General features: G+C 37.7%; 1 protein-coding gene across 1 annotated transcript in view; it reads left to right on the forward strand.

Annotated features, from left to right (window-relative positions):
• The window catches only part of SCEL (sciellin), a 68,771-nt gene that overhangs the window by 7,699 nt on the left and 46,591 nt on the right, over positions 1-14,481 (forward strand). Inside the window, exon 2 of the mRNA XM_005487509.4 lies at positions 14,314-14,429. The gene's annotated coding sequence lies outside the window, so the exon portion shown is untranslated. The remainder of the gene's footprint in view (positions 1-14,313; positions 14,430-14,481) is intronic.

Consider the following 14,481-nt stretch of genomic DNA (forward strand, 5'->3'; position numbering starts at 1 on the left):
CGATCATGAGCTGCCAACACACCCTTCATGGCAAAAAAGGCCACCCTTCCTGGGCTGCATTAGTAAGAGCATTGCCAGCAGGATGAGGAAGAGGATCCTTTTTCTCTTCAATGTTGGTGAGGCCACTTTTGGAGTACTGTGTCCAGTTCTGGATTACCCAGTACAAAAACAGTGTGGTTCACTGGAGTGAGTCCAGTGCAGTGATGATTAAAGTACTGCAGCACTTTTGACTACTTTGGAGGTCAGACAGCTTCTTTTAAACCTCAAGTGACAATAGTTCCTGTCATTCAAATCCTATCCTCAAATTTTACCCTTCCCAGAAGTGCCTGAAAGATATCAAAGACCATTTATATGAAAAAAGTGTTGATATCAGACAAAGATGCTCCATATGGAAAAGGACATGAATTGGTAATAATTGGCAAATCACCCATATATACAAACTTATATTTTTACTAGCCTTTCCCATGTGTATGCATGTAGAGATCTGAACAAAATGTGATTTGTAGATGAAAGAAAAGCTAACGCAATACTTCAAGAAACTTTGGACACTCTCAGAAAGGCCATAGATGGTTCCTTCTAAGTGCTAGAAAATCCTTTCAATTGAAATCCCGTGGGACACCTCTTGTATTAAAAACACTGTAGCTGTTAGGGGAGGGAAATTACTAATAAAAATCACTTATAACAATAGGACTGAATTTAGAGAGAGGTTAAAATATTGGTTTTGAGGGTTTTTTTGGTTCCAATTGTTACTAAATTAAGGTGCTGACTTGAAAGAGCTGGTTTCCTGACTGATGTAAACCCCCCAAACATGCTCTAGCAGTGGAATGGACTTGGTCTACCTGGAATATTTTTTTCTCCACATGCTTTGCTTCAGTCCTTTTGATTATGAGACTTGCAGTAAATGAAATCTTAATATTTGGTGATCTGACCAAGGCAATCTAGTTGGAGAGCACAGCCAAAGGCAGGACAAGCCAGGCACAACTGTTACTTTTGGTGGGAATGTGGTACTAGATCAGTTTAAACTGATAAAAAAACCACACCCTTGGTGTTCACTGCCAAACCTATTGTCAACACCCATTTACTGGATCACTGCACTGTACAGTTAGATAAATTGTAGAGATACTGGTTCATGACAATCCCTGTGGTGTTTCCTGAACATTTAGTCCCTGCAGTGATACCTTTGGCTGTTTGGGAGGCTGACCTTGCAAAATCCTGAGAAAAAATTGTATTGAGAGGCTATAAATGCCCTTGCCCTTGTGCCCAAACTTCTGAGTATTGCTTGTTTACGGCATTATCTTCCAATCACTTGGTTACCTTGTTTGCAACTCATCAACCGTCTTTCCTCATCCTCTGTGTTTGCCTTTATTTGCTCCTTCTGCAGCATAATTCAGATATTAATCTGTCCCAAACACAAGCCATGTGGACGGAATAGCTGATATACCATGCATTGTTCATGACATAGTTCTCATGCGCATCCTGTCTCTCTTCTTTTGATTGCAGTTTTTCTAAAGTGTACAATTTCCAGACAAAGAATTTTCTATTTTTTACACAAACATCTCTACCATTGCTTAAAACAGGAGACATTAATCTTCATTTACAAGGATACTGTTCTTGAAACCCTTCATGAACACTGCCATGGAGGATTTGCATCGTCAGGATATGAAATCAGACTGATCTTTGACCTTTGAGAGCCTTTCTTGCTTACTTCCATTTTTCCTTTGGCATATTTTTCCTTCATTTTTATTTCAAATCCTCTTGAGTTACTTTGATACCTGCTTCCAAATTTCAGTCTCCCTCTGCTCCATGTCTTCCAAACAGTGGCACTTGCAAGGCACAACTCCACTCTCTTTTCATGGACTAAGTGTTGTTCTGGCAAACAATGATTTATGAGCATGTCATGGTGCTCCCTTATTACCTTTGGAAGGGGGAACTTAAAAGATGTATTTACTCGAATAACTAAATACTGAACAGGTTTCCTGGGAAGAGGTCATGACACAAAGCCTGCCAGAGTTCAAGAAGTGTTTGGACAATGATCTCAGTCATGGGGTGTGGATCTTGAGGATGTCCCATGCAGGGCCAGGAGCTGGACTCAATGATCCTTTGTGTCCTTCCAGCTCAGGATATTTGATGATTCTCTTGGATCTTCTGGTATTGAATGTTTTTATTTTATGGAATTTTGAATAACATTGCAAGTACTATAGCATAATGCCACAGGAGAGAGAAATAAAATTAATAGATTTACCGGCTTTGGGAAGAAAAAGTGGTTTCAAAATGTTGCCTAGAGAATAACATTGAATCCTTCCAAAGAAAGACTTCAGTGTTGTTTTCAATAACAGCAAATGGCTTTTGTATGTACAGAATTTTGTATATACACTCTGCTCAGCTGATTCTATTCTCCTACACTAAACAAGCTATTGAAATGGATATTCCTGACATCTCTTGCGAAATCTGTTTAAGAAAGTTTACTCTTATTTTCAATTCAATTGGAATTTTCCTTAGTTCCAGTAGGATATCCAGAAGAAGGAAATACCCACTAGGTCTCCAAAGCTCAAAATCAGTTCTATGTCTATAAAAAATTTAAAATTATGTCAATTCTCCATGCAAAACTTCCAACAAACAAAAAAGATTTAGGTTCAAAATCATGTCACTTTTCCAAGGTTTCTGGGAACTTGCAGCCCAGACTTTGTTCTGGGGAGTTTCAGACCTTAAAGTGGTAGCCCCAGCAACACTATCAAATAACTACTGTACAAATCTGAGCAGACAAATTGTTTGATCCAGAAGCTGCTTTTCCTCACCACAGCTATTTTTTGCAGAAAACCACAAGATTTTACTGGCTGAATTCAATGGCATGTGCATTGAGCTCTCCAAGGAGTGCAGAGAACAGCAATTCTGGCAGTTTCGTTTCCCCGCTGATGGCAAAAATAAAGAAAAAAAGGAGAGCAACAGTGTGACACAAAACTGCTACACTGGATTTTGTGGTATTGCTTAAACAGAGAGTCAGTGTGCAACTCAGCTGTTTGTAACCACAGGAACAGAAAATGTTATTTGGAAGGAGGGAGGATGTACACCAAATCTACTATGTTTCAAACCTGACAGTGTTTCTTTAAAATGTTCTTAAACCTGTTTAACACACCCCTACTTTTCACCACTCCCTGGGAACATGCACCACTTATAGCAACTTGTAAATCAAGAAAAACCAAACCCAGCAATTTATTCTCCAGTGCGCACTGGATATTTTCACACACCCAGCTTGGCCATATAATTAAGTTACAACAAAGTTCACTGGCTTGGAGGTTTCTGCTTCAACCTAAAATGAGTTCAGCACTGTGAGTTTAGAATTCTCAAATATTCTGGAGCAGAATTGCTTATTTCAAAGTTATATTAAGAAAACTAAGAAAAAATTTAGAATTCAAAGATTGTGATTATGTACAATGCTATGAGGCTCTATTCACAAATTCACAGAAGATGCCAAAACTCATTTATACTGTTTTATCTGGAGGTCAGGGATGTGAACACAGTGAATATAGACACCCACAAGTAAAGTAGTTAAACACCAAAATTCAAGTTTTACTGTTGCTATAGCTAGAGGAGTCAAATGCAGAAAAATAGGACATATTCTTTCTAAGAATAAAAGTAATATTTCCTTTCTACCGGTGAGTGAAAGAGATGAAACTGTCAGGAAAGCACTTTTTTGTTTGTTTGTTTTTCTCTCTTCTCTATTCTCTCATCTTACAATTTCTTTGTGTGTTAGACTCCTACATAGCCAGATTATCGTTTTCTAGACACACTTTTTGTGTGAAGGGCTACAGTGCAGTAGGGGAGCATATTTCTATAGATGGAGTACTGTTGAGGCTGCAGAATAAGCTTGAATTTTTTCCAGACAGAGAGAAAGAAAACCCCTGCATCCTCATTTCCTTTTCCTTTTAATTTGACAAGAAGCCATTGCTTTCTGCAAGAGAAAAAAACTATTTGAAATTCTGCCATTACATGGAATTCATCTGACATGAATAGGTATCTACACTGCAGGTGCCTAAATCTGACTTGTCATTTTTAGTCTTCCTTTCAAAACAGTGGAGAGAAATGGTAACTTTCACAGCCCAAGCCTCTGACCTACTTTAATCTGCTTTTGTGTGAGATTACATTAGGGGTGTCTTGAGTGATAAATTTAGAGATAGGAGCCTAGCTTTTGATGTAGTCTAGCTTTTTTTGCTAAATAGGGCCTGTGATGGAAAGTCTCACCCAGCTCTGAGGAAACAAGTGTTTGAAAATTGCTGTCACTGCTTTCACGTCTCCTTCATTGAGTAGAATTCAAATTTGAATTCAAAGAATTCAAATTCTTTACTTACACATTAATTGGCATTTAGCTCTCCCAGACTAATAGCGTGAGAGACCCAGAGAAGATGAGCTAATGGAGAGAGACATCCAGAGAAGCCTACACCTGAAATTACTGGGTTCTTCATGTTATGCTCTTACTGCACTGTGGCAGGATCTGGAACCTGAGGAACTTATCTGGGCCTCTGTGATTACATCCAGATAATTATAATCATTCTGTTTTGATTCTTTCCCTTGTAATATCACCCAAATTATTTTAAAATCATCCAATTTCAAAGCCCAGCCTTGTTTTAATTTCATTTAGCAGCAGCAACACAAACAAATTAAAAAACCTTCAATTCTCTTTCATGTACTGAACATTAAAACTCCTGTAAAAGTTCTTTTTTCTGCCAACATTCTTTCCAAGGTACTCATAATTTGGAAAACAATTTTTAGAAGAATATAATTTACTCAAAATAAAAGGGAAGGAAAAATTGATATTTAAAATGTACTGAGTTTGATATCAGTCTATTGGCCAGTTTATATCAAAGGACAAGTTTTTTGAAAAGGCAGGAAGAAAACTCAGTTACTCCTTCAGCTTCCCAGTTCATAAGGCCCTGTTTGCAGATGTGTTGATTAAGGAAATGTATTCCCCTTTCCTTCACGTAGTTTGTGATTGAAATCTGCACCTGAAGTTTATTCCTTGGAAGATGCTTGGAAATGCTACTAAGCCTTCTAATTCTGTGGATAAGAGAGAACAATAAGCCAGCTGAATTATTTTGCAGGGAAGAGGAATGTGGAGGGCTGATGCCATTTCCGTGATACCACTTTAAATTTTACTCCTGCAGATGAACTACATAAATCTGCTTTGCTTTTTTTTTCTGTTATTTGAACAGGTGAAAAAAATTTTTACTGGATTGCAAAGGTATTTATTAGCAAGGAAAGGGTCTTAAACATGTACGAACAAAGTAAAATTCTCTCCATGTTTACATATTTGCATACTTTCCACATTTGTCATGTAAACAGAGAAGACAGTCTGAAGAATTACAGTGACAATGCTCTATGACTCTCAGTTGAGGGGCTGAATGACAAACCCTTCGCTAAGATGTATTTTAATACCTGACAAATCAACATTCCACAGAAAAATGGTATCACTTTGATTGTATTGCTAATTGTTTGCATTATCATCAAAGAATTAGGAAAGAATTTTAATGCAATTGAGTTATGTGAGTTATACAACTTTTGACCATAGGGGCATAACATGACAGTGGCACTCCTTGGTCAGCCCCGTATTCTGTCTCCAACAGCTGCCAAAATCAAAATTCTGCAGTTAAGGAAAGAGTGGCAGAACAGGGAGAGCATTTAAGTTGCTTTCCCTAAGTGTCCTTAGAGTCTCCATCAATTTGCTTCTCAAGGTCCTGTTTAGCCCAATGGAATTTCTGTTTATTTAGTAATCATCACTGCTTTTCTCTTCCTCAAGCTTGTGTCTCATTCAGCTATTTGACATATGGGTACACACACATGCCTATATAAGTACATACTTGCATACACACACACACATGCACAAGTACAGGCAGGCATGAGTATAAATAAACTATTTCATAAACTATTGGAGATACATCTTCCTGCAGCAAGGAGAGCTGACATCCTACATACAGAAGGAAACACCTCTCTTTTTTTCCTTTTTCTCTTCTCTTCTCTTCTCTTCTCTTCTCTTCTCTTCTCTTCTCTTCTCTTCTCTTCTCTTCTCTTCTCTTCTCTTCTCTTCTCTTCTCTTCTCTTCTCTTCTCTTCTCTTCTCTTCTCTTCTCTTCTCTTCTCTTCTCTTCTCTTCTCTTCTCTTCTCTTTGTTGCCAAATAGCTCTTGTACTGGGGAGAATTGAAATACATCCTTCTCATACTGTTTATGATGTTTTAACACTTACACCTCCTTTCACCACACTAAGACAGTCTTTGCTGATGCATTTGTTCAATGTTGGAGAAGCAATTATGTATCTTCAATCATCTTTTTTTTTTCTTCTCTGAACCTTTTTAAGTTCAACTCTATCCTTTCTGATTCACGTTTTTGGTCTGTGTCTTATTTTTGCAGTTATTTATTTTAGAACACATTTTCTACTAATTCTTTTAAAATAAGCTGTTCTGTGCTAACTATACCACAGCCAGCATCTTCTAGGAACCTTCCTTTCTTCCATGCTCACATTCAGCTTTGATGTGGATAGAGAAAAGGATCACAATCTGTAACATTTGGCTATCAGGCACAGCAGATAAGTGAGCTGATAAAACCAGTATGGAATGTACATCAAAGGAAGATTTCAGTAAATAGGTGGGATATTGGTTTGTTGGGTTGCTTTGATTGGTATGGAATTTCCATGTAGGCTTTCAAATGACAATCAATTTTTCAGTCAACTAATTTGCTCCAAATAATAAAAGAAGGAATTACAAGAGAAAGCTGCTTAGGCCTAGCAGAAAATTGAAACACAAAACCAGGGCAAGGAGAGGAGAACCAGTCTATCAGACAAGAGTAATGTGAACTTCCCCACATGGATATCATTCTTTGGGGCAGATACATCTCCTTATCTGCACCATAAAAAAGAACAGCCTGTGGGGGTTGTCTCCTATGTATTTACAATGCCCATGACCAATTAAATGCTATAAGAAAATTTCAGACAAGGAGCAGGAAAAAACTTTTCTCTTTTTAACTTTGCCTCTTCTAGCATATTTTAGATATGTCTTTTCCTGAGATCTGCACTGTTTGTTCTTTCCCAGTGCTCTCTCAGTGGGGATTTGATAGAGATATTACAAAGTCACTTTTTAATGAAAAAAGCCCATCTAATCCTAATTCTCACACTCCCTCTACTACTCTAGGTCACGATCTGATTCTTTAGCCATCTATGTGAATGTCCTTTGTTAATTCAGAAACTGGTAACAAATTAACAAATAAGCTATTTATCAATGACATAAGCTACAGAACTGGTTACACCCATTCATCTGGTGCCACACAGATGTCATTGGATTTAGCCAGATTTTCAGCACAGTTTTCCTCAAATAACTGATCTTATCAGTAACTGATAACACAAGTAACTATGTTCTTTAGCTAAGGCAGTAATAGCAGTGGTGCAAGATCAAAATACTCAAGTTTAGCAGGCTATGGAATAGACTTTTGGGGACTTCTGAAATATATTTTACTAATTTGCAGAGTCAGGACCTATTCAAATTGTGAGAAAATCAGGCCCAATAACATTAAAGACTGTTTACCTCCATGAAATGCACTGGCACCTGCTATGAACAGAAGACACTGCTCAGACATTTTCTGGGGCAACCAGAAGATGTGAAAACTTTGAGACATTTTGCATAATATTTATGACATTTTTTCTTCCTCCTTTAGTTTATGAACTTTGCCACACCCTTTTGGGAGAACAATGGGCTGCAAATACGTCTGTATTGTGACTAAGGTTTTCTTAGCATTCAAAAAATGCATATGAAAAAGCTCTGACAGTGCTCCTTCCTGTATTCAGAAAGGTGTGGTTAAAAAAAGATCGCATGCCTTAATTTATCCAGTTGAAAGGTCTTCCCCAGGAACAGCAATGTACAAGAACTAAAGGAAATGGCTTGGTTGGCAAAAGTTAATCCATAAACACAACATTATTTCTGGTGCATTATGGTATTTCATACCAGACTTTGTGAAATGCTGTTCTCACTTTGGCAGTAACTTAATCTAGTGAAAGTGTTTATAAGTTCTTCTGCCTCTGTACAACAGCTGTTGTTACACCATATTACAAAATAATTCTTATGTCTACCTATTTTAATCATTCAAATGAGAAAGTGCTGAGAAATTTCAAAAAGAAAAAATGAGAATTCCATACATATTATCTAAATATTCATTTTGACAGTAGTGAGGCGAATATTTGTATGCCATAGTAAAAGGGCTGTACCATTATTCTTTCTCCAGTGAATATTTAAACTTTCAGGAGGTAAAAAACCCCAGGCAATTGTGTTCCCTTACACAAAAAAATTATAAGTCAGTGGTTAAGGTAGTCTGCTGGTAAAAATAAGCTGTTATCAAAAGCAGGAATGATTTGAACTTGGGTTTAGTCATATGCTAAGTGACTCTTCCAATTGGTGAGTTGTTCCTTTCTTGTCCTGTTCTTTGAGAGAGTTAAGTGTGTGCCAAAGAGTTAAAGAGCACAGTTGCCTGTCTCAAACACTGCTAGGCCACAGAAGGAACTTGCCATAAAATAAGCCACCACAGTGGGCAGAGAAGGGATGAATTTGAGACAGGAAGGCCCTAATTTCAGGCCTGGTAAAGGCAAGATCTGGTCAGCACATTCTGGTTAATGGATCTGGACAGAAATTTTCACCATGGCAAACTGTGTGAAAAGAAACAATGGCTAATAGGCATATCACTGGTCAAACAAGGATCACCCCAATTATGGGACAGATGGCACACCAGTGGCCACCAAGGGCCCCCAGATATGTTTCTGTGGATACCTGGAACTTGGGCTGTATAAAGGTGGTACTGTTGTCTGTGTGTTGGAGGATAAATTACTTGTCTGTAGAACTTGCTGAAGTTTAGGGCTTGACACACTTCAGTGATCTCAGGCCTAGGGGGAGGTTAGCAAAGCTTGGGAAGAAAAATGTATCACTGATTGTGGACACAAAGAATGCAGAGTCTACAGGCTACAAGGACATTTGGCATACCTCCTAAGATAAGAAAGACTAATAAACACAATTCACAGAGGAGATCATGACAACCAACTCATAACCCACTGACCCATGAAACCCACCAACTCAAAAGAAAGACTGAGCATGCAGACTAATTTGCTTTGGAGTAGAGGGGATTGTTTAACCAATAGAGAAAGAATTCTAATTAATAAGAGATGTATAAATGGTGAAAAGTTTTGAACAAGCCTGAGACCCTCTCTCTAACTCTCTGTCTTTCTCTTTTTCCCCCCATCCCTCTTGTCCCCTTCGCCTCTTTTCCATTTATTTCTATCTCTCTACCTCACACACTCATTGTTCAAATAAATCTGTGTCATTGACTTGGGCATATGGTCTCATCTGCACCCAAACCTGTGCAGAGGCACCTCTTAATCATTGGATTGTAAAAGCATGAGCCTTGCACATGAATTAGGCAGAAGAATTCTAATTTTTGAGCATAAAGAACAAAGTTGTTACTAAGTACTGCAGGTAGTTGGCACTGCCAGTAGTTGTCCTTTGCAAGGAAGCCCATGAAGGAAGCTTATTTGTGTTACATTGCTTATGTACCTTTAAAACCCACATCCTAGTAGGAGCAAGGAAGCCCATGAAGAAAAGGCCTTTCCATCTCATATTAGATCATTAGTATCGTTAGATCTAATGATAGAATCATATTAGATCATTTTATTTTGTCTTTCAAGGAGCACGAGGACCAGAATCTTCAGGGGGAATTTATAATGTTAGAATAACCTGCCCATGGGAGAAAGTCATACTTATTTCTCCCTCTCCTTTGTGTTGCAGCCATGAATGCTGGGATTCAGATTCATAGAGACATTCATAATCTGGTTCTGAGTCACACATACTTCTTGGTAAGGGTGTACCCATAGGCAATATATTCTCTTGATTAATTATTTTGACCAGAGTGAAAAGTAACTCTGTAAAAAGATGTAACACAGGTCTCAACCATCAGCTTATTTTTTGTAGGGCTGGACTGGGAATTTAGGGAGGAGCAGGCCGTGTGTTAGTCACCTTCAAGAGGAAGGTGTCACCCTATGCATGAGCATCACTTCCTTTTCTATTTGCTACACTGGGTTTTTTGCATTAGTGACCCCTTCCCTTTTGACTCAACCTGTTGGAACTGCTGTCTACGTACATAGGTGAGCTTACACTAAGCTTAAGCAAGAAAAATGTGCAGGTGGCACAGATGTGCAACCCACATCCCCAGTAAAGATTAAATTAACCAGCTGTGTTAGTTTGCTAAATGCTGCCTTGCACCATCCACTGCCTACACCTATCTATATGTTTCAGAGTGTTTAGTTTTAGTCATCTTTTGACATGAGCTCTATTGAACACAATTTAATTTGGAGAAATCAGGGCCAATTATTACGACCATACTAGTTAACTTAGTAGGAATAGGATCCGGACTTGAGCAATATCCTCTGTTTGTCCATACTATTATCACACACAGTCCTTGACACAGTATTGTTAATGACAATTATCTGTCTCTGAAAAAAGACTTAGGCATGGACAGATCTCCCTGTTACAAGCTCTGGACTACTTTCAGCAGGAGTGTGGATGAGGCCACACAGTTCTTTTTGAAAAGCAACTTTAGTGATAGAGGTACAGAACATGCTGTGCTCCTTGTCCTCAGGCCAGATAATGGGCTTTGGTATGTTTCATTTAATTGCTTAAATGTAGCTGCTTTACCCTATCTTGAAACTAAAAAAAAAGAATATTATTTGCTAGGCTGTCCTCAAATCTTTTGGACATACCAGTTATAGAATCTCCTAACCCATAACACCACAGTTAACCTATCCTTCTTGGAAAGTCTGAAGTATTACAGGACTTCTCTTCTGGAGGACTGAGTGTATTAAAAAATATATTCAGTAAAGTATTCTTCCCTTTTTGGGAGGAGTCACAGAACCTTATTTGTCTAAAAATTTTCTTCTGAGTCACTGCTCATTCCCAGCTCTGTGTTGTGAATTACATAAAAGCTCAATAGAGCTAGGCTACACTATGCTATTTTCATTATGCTGTCTTATAAACCTTAACAAAGATGTGGAGGTAGCACAATATTTTGCCGTAGGGTTTGTACTGAAAAATGGAAAACCAACAAAAATTGACAAGAAAATAATGTAGAGAAAAATGTATTTTATTAGCAATCAAGGGACATAGAATGTCTAGAAAAGTGGATAAGCTGAATCTAAGAACACTGAACACAATCATCTTGTTCAGAAAACTGTGAGAGTTGGGAAGTATGGTAATGTATTACCACTGTAGGGTGCTATAAGCTTTTGACGTTAATGACACTGAATAAGCCATTCAAAACTAAATTATGGCACTTGTGAAATACTTCTGTTCAGTTTTCTGCCAGTACTACTCTGTTTTAAAAGTCAACATCCCCTACTGGCAGTTTCTTAGCAGGCATTGTGAGAGTTCCTTGGATGGCAAATAAGCCTTCCATTGTAGATGAGGTATTTAGAATGAGCCTGCTTGAAATGTCCTCCAAACCATGTCAAAAATCTAAGCTGCAAGAGATAGTGGCCTCTCATTACTGATCACTTATACGTCCCAATTGCTGGTTATTAATAAAGGATAAAGAGGATTTATTGTAGGGAGGAATTCTAAGATATTTCTTGTTTTCTGTCATAAATAAGGACAGGCCACACACTCTGCTAAATCAAGGTTTCAGAATGATTTTGATGGGGTTCTATAAGCCTAGGATGTTGCCAGTTATGTTTGTATCTACTTTTTAGAGAACTTCCTCTTTTCTTCTTGAGAGAATGACAAGCAAAAGCAGAGTATTTACTGAAGTTCCAGCAAGTAGATTATATATAGATAGATAGATAGATAGATTAGATAGATAGATAGATAGATAGATAGATAGATAGATAGATAGATAGATATGAAACAATTTACTGTTTGCACCAAAGCACATCACTGGTTGAACTAAAAAGAAAAAAGAAAAATATACTCAAAATGTGATAAATCAATAGTAGTACATGCCGAGTGCAATGGTTAGGTAAATTACACACTCAGTTGATAGTCATCAGTTGTCAATACAAACTTGTTTGTATTTTTTGCTCTTTTCTGGCACTATGGAAAAATCTGTGTCTAGAATACTGCCTGCCTGTGCTTCAACTTGGATGGTTTCTTAAGAGTAAGAAAGGTAGTAAGAAAAATATAATTCGAGTTCTGAAATAGTCTGAGAAATTACATTTTGCTGTATTTCACTTCTATCCTTCCTTCAATTTAATATGGACCTTATACTAGACAATTGAAAGAAAAATGAAACCTGACTGCAGAACTGTTCTCACACTCTGGGCATGGCTGGATTTGTAAGTGTTACATGTTATACTAAGATCCAAAATTCAGAGTTCCTCTGAATTTCTGAAAGCTGAAGTTCTTCAGAGTATGAGAAGTTTTTAATGGAAAATATTTATGTCATTTTCATAGCTACGGTTATGCTGAAACTGTTCAATTCCTGATATACAGCACTGCATCATATATTCTTTATTCCCCAGGAACAATTCTTGCATGTGGTTACAACACAGAAAATGAGACAGACTGTTTATAAGTAAGTCAGATTTACTTCAGTCTAAAAAAAGGTTGAATTATTTTTTACAGCTTTGAAATATTAAGTAATCAGCATAACTAACACCAAAAATTCCCCATCCAATGAATATAGTGGTTGTCACTAAAAGACAGCTGGCCTGCTTTCTTCCTAGGCTGAGGTCAGCACCATTGCTGGAATTTCAAATGTATGCATCTTCCTATAGGCTGTCTACTCTGCCACACCAGACACCAAAGGCTTAGCAAGGACTGCCTTAGAATAAGCCTTGGGCTTATTTGGGGTAGCAGAACTGGCCTGCTCTGCCCCAAAGTTTCTTCTCTGTGTTCAAAGGCCATACATACAGGAAAATATAAATGTAACTTCTCCAGACTGTATTGTTTGCATCTCTATTTGTGTTTCCCAAACACTTTGGCGAAAGAAGGTAGTGCTGTGAGACAGGTTAAGCATATCTCTGATTTACAAGCGGGGCTTGTCTGGTTGAAAGGAAACTGATAACAAATTCATATCACGTAGCACCTGAATTTTGAAAGAAAAGTGTTTTGAAAAGAAGATTTTCCTACTCTCAGGTGTTACTGTGAATAAAAGCTAGATGTCAATTTCAAATTAAAGTGTATGTAGATTTTTTAAAGCTAATTCCCATTTAATGCTAATTCCTCATTTCTTATGGGGAAAGATATTTGTTTCATATGGGAGGCAACTAAATTCTCAATGTGTTTGTAAAAGCATGTATTCACAAAAGTTTCTTCTTGACTGTAAAAAGATAAACACATAGTACCTGAAAATTCCAGGACTTCTGTAAGTATTTTTGACTTTAAGAGGCACAGAACCTGAGATGTACAAAATTTAGGAATGTGTACATGCTTGTTTTCATTAATTCTGAGATTTGTGGTAGTTAATAGTTTATACCATTTGTATAATATGTGGTGTTTTCTTGTCTGCTGCTCTGCTTCATCAGCTGTCTTTTATCAAATAGAACCAATGTTTGGAGAATGGCTTGATATTACTGAGTACCAAGCCTATGAAAAGGTAACCATTGACAGAAATACAGGCTATTGCTAAGTTAATTCATGCCAGTTTGCTTTTTTGTGTTCAAAGAAATTCTTAATTTTCACAAAAGATAATAGGACTAAAGGTTGCTAAATGACCTCTCACATATTTCAATTCAAAAGTTGCCCAAATATAAAATAAGGTGGGCTTGTATAAGATACATTAAAACCAGCCTCTGTATCTTAAAGAGAAGCATGGAGTTGTATAAAGTATACCTATAAGAAAAGTACTGATTTCATACTCCTGTATTTACTAACAGTAAGGCAGTTCTTAGCCTACAAATCTATTTGCAGCCATTTTAAAGAAAGAAAAAAAGTGAACACAAGTTCTTGCCTCCTTTGTTTATTGCTGGCAGTACAGAAGGAGAAATGCAAATGTGCAGAGATAAGAGAGACATGCAACAAGATCTCACGTGGGAGGGATTTCCCCCCAGATCTTTTGCCTCTGCCCACGTACCCAAACGGTGCAAATAATGCAGATCAGATCCCAGCGTGTGATACCCACGTAACACTTCTGCAGAACTTCTCTTTGGTGAAATGTGGTGTTACTTCATGTTCATCCCTGTAAATACCTGCAACTCTGGCTGAGAGGCAGCCCTAGAGCTCTGCAACGCATATTTCTGCGGAAAATCCAAATTGCTCTAGCATATTTTTCCAAAGGGTAATTGTTTGGTTTTCTGTTTTCAAGGTCTGTGAAGGCAGTTAATTTTGTGAAACCCAGCCCAACTGCACTTGAAAAAGAACAGCAAGCACAGAAGGACAACAACTCACCCATACCCTTAATTGATCTGGTATTTCTACAAGGTGCCACCCTTTTCCACACCTCCTACCTCCTCCTTAAGTGACTCAGCCTCTG

The sequence above is a fragment of the Zonotrichia albicollis genome, chromosome 2, assembly GCF_047830755.1.
Source record: "Zonotrichia albicollis isolate bZonAlb1 chromosome 2, bZonAlb1.hap1, whole genome shotgun sequence".
NCBI lineage: Eukaryota > Metazoa > Chordata > Aves > Passeriformes > Passerellidae > Zonotrichia > Zonotrichia albicollis.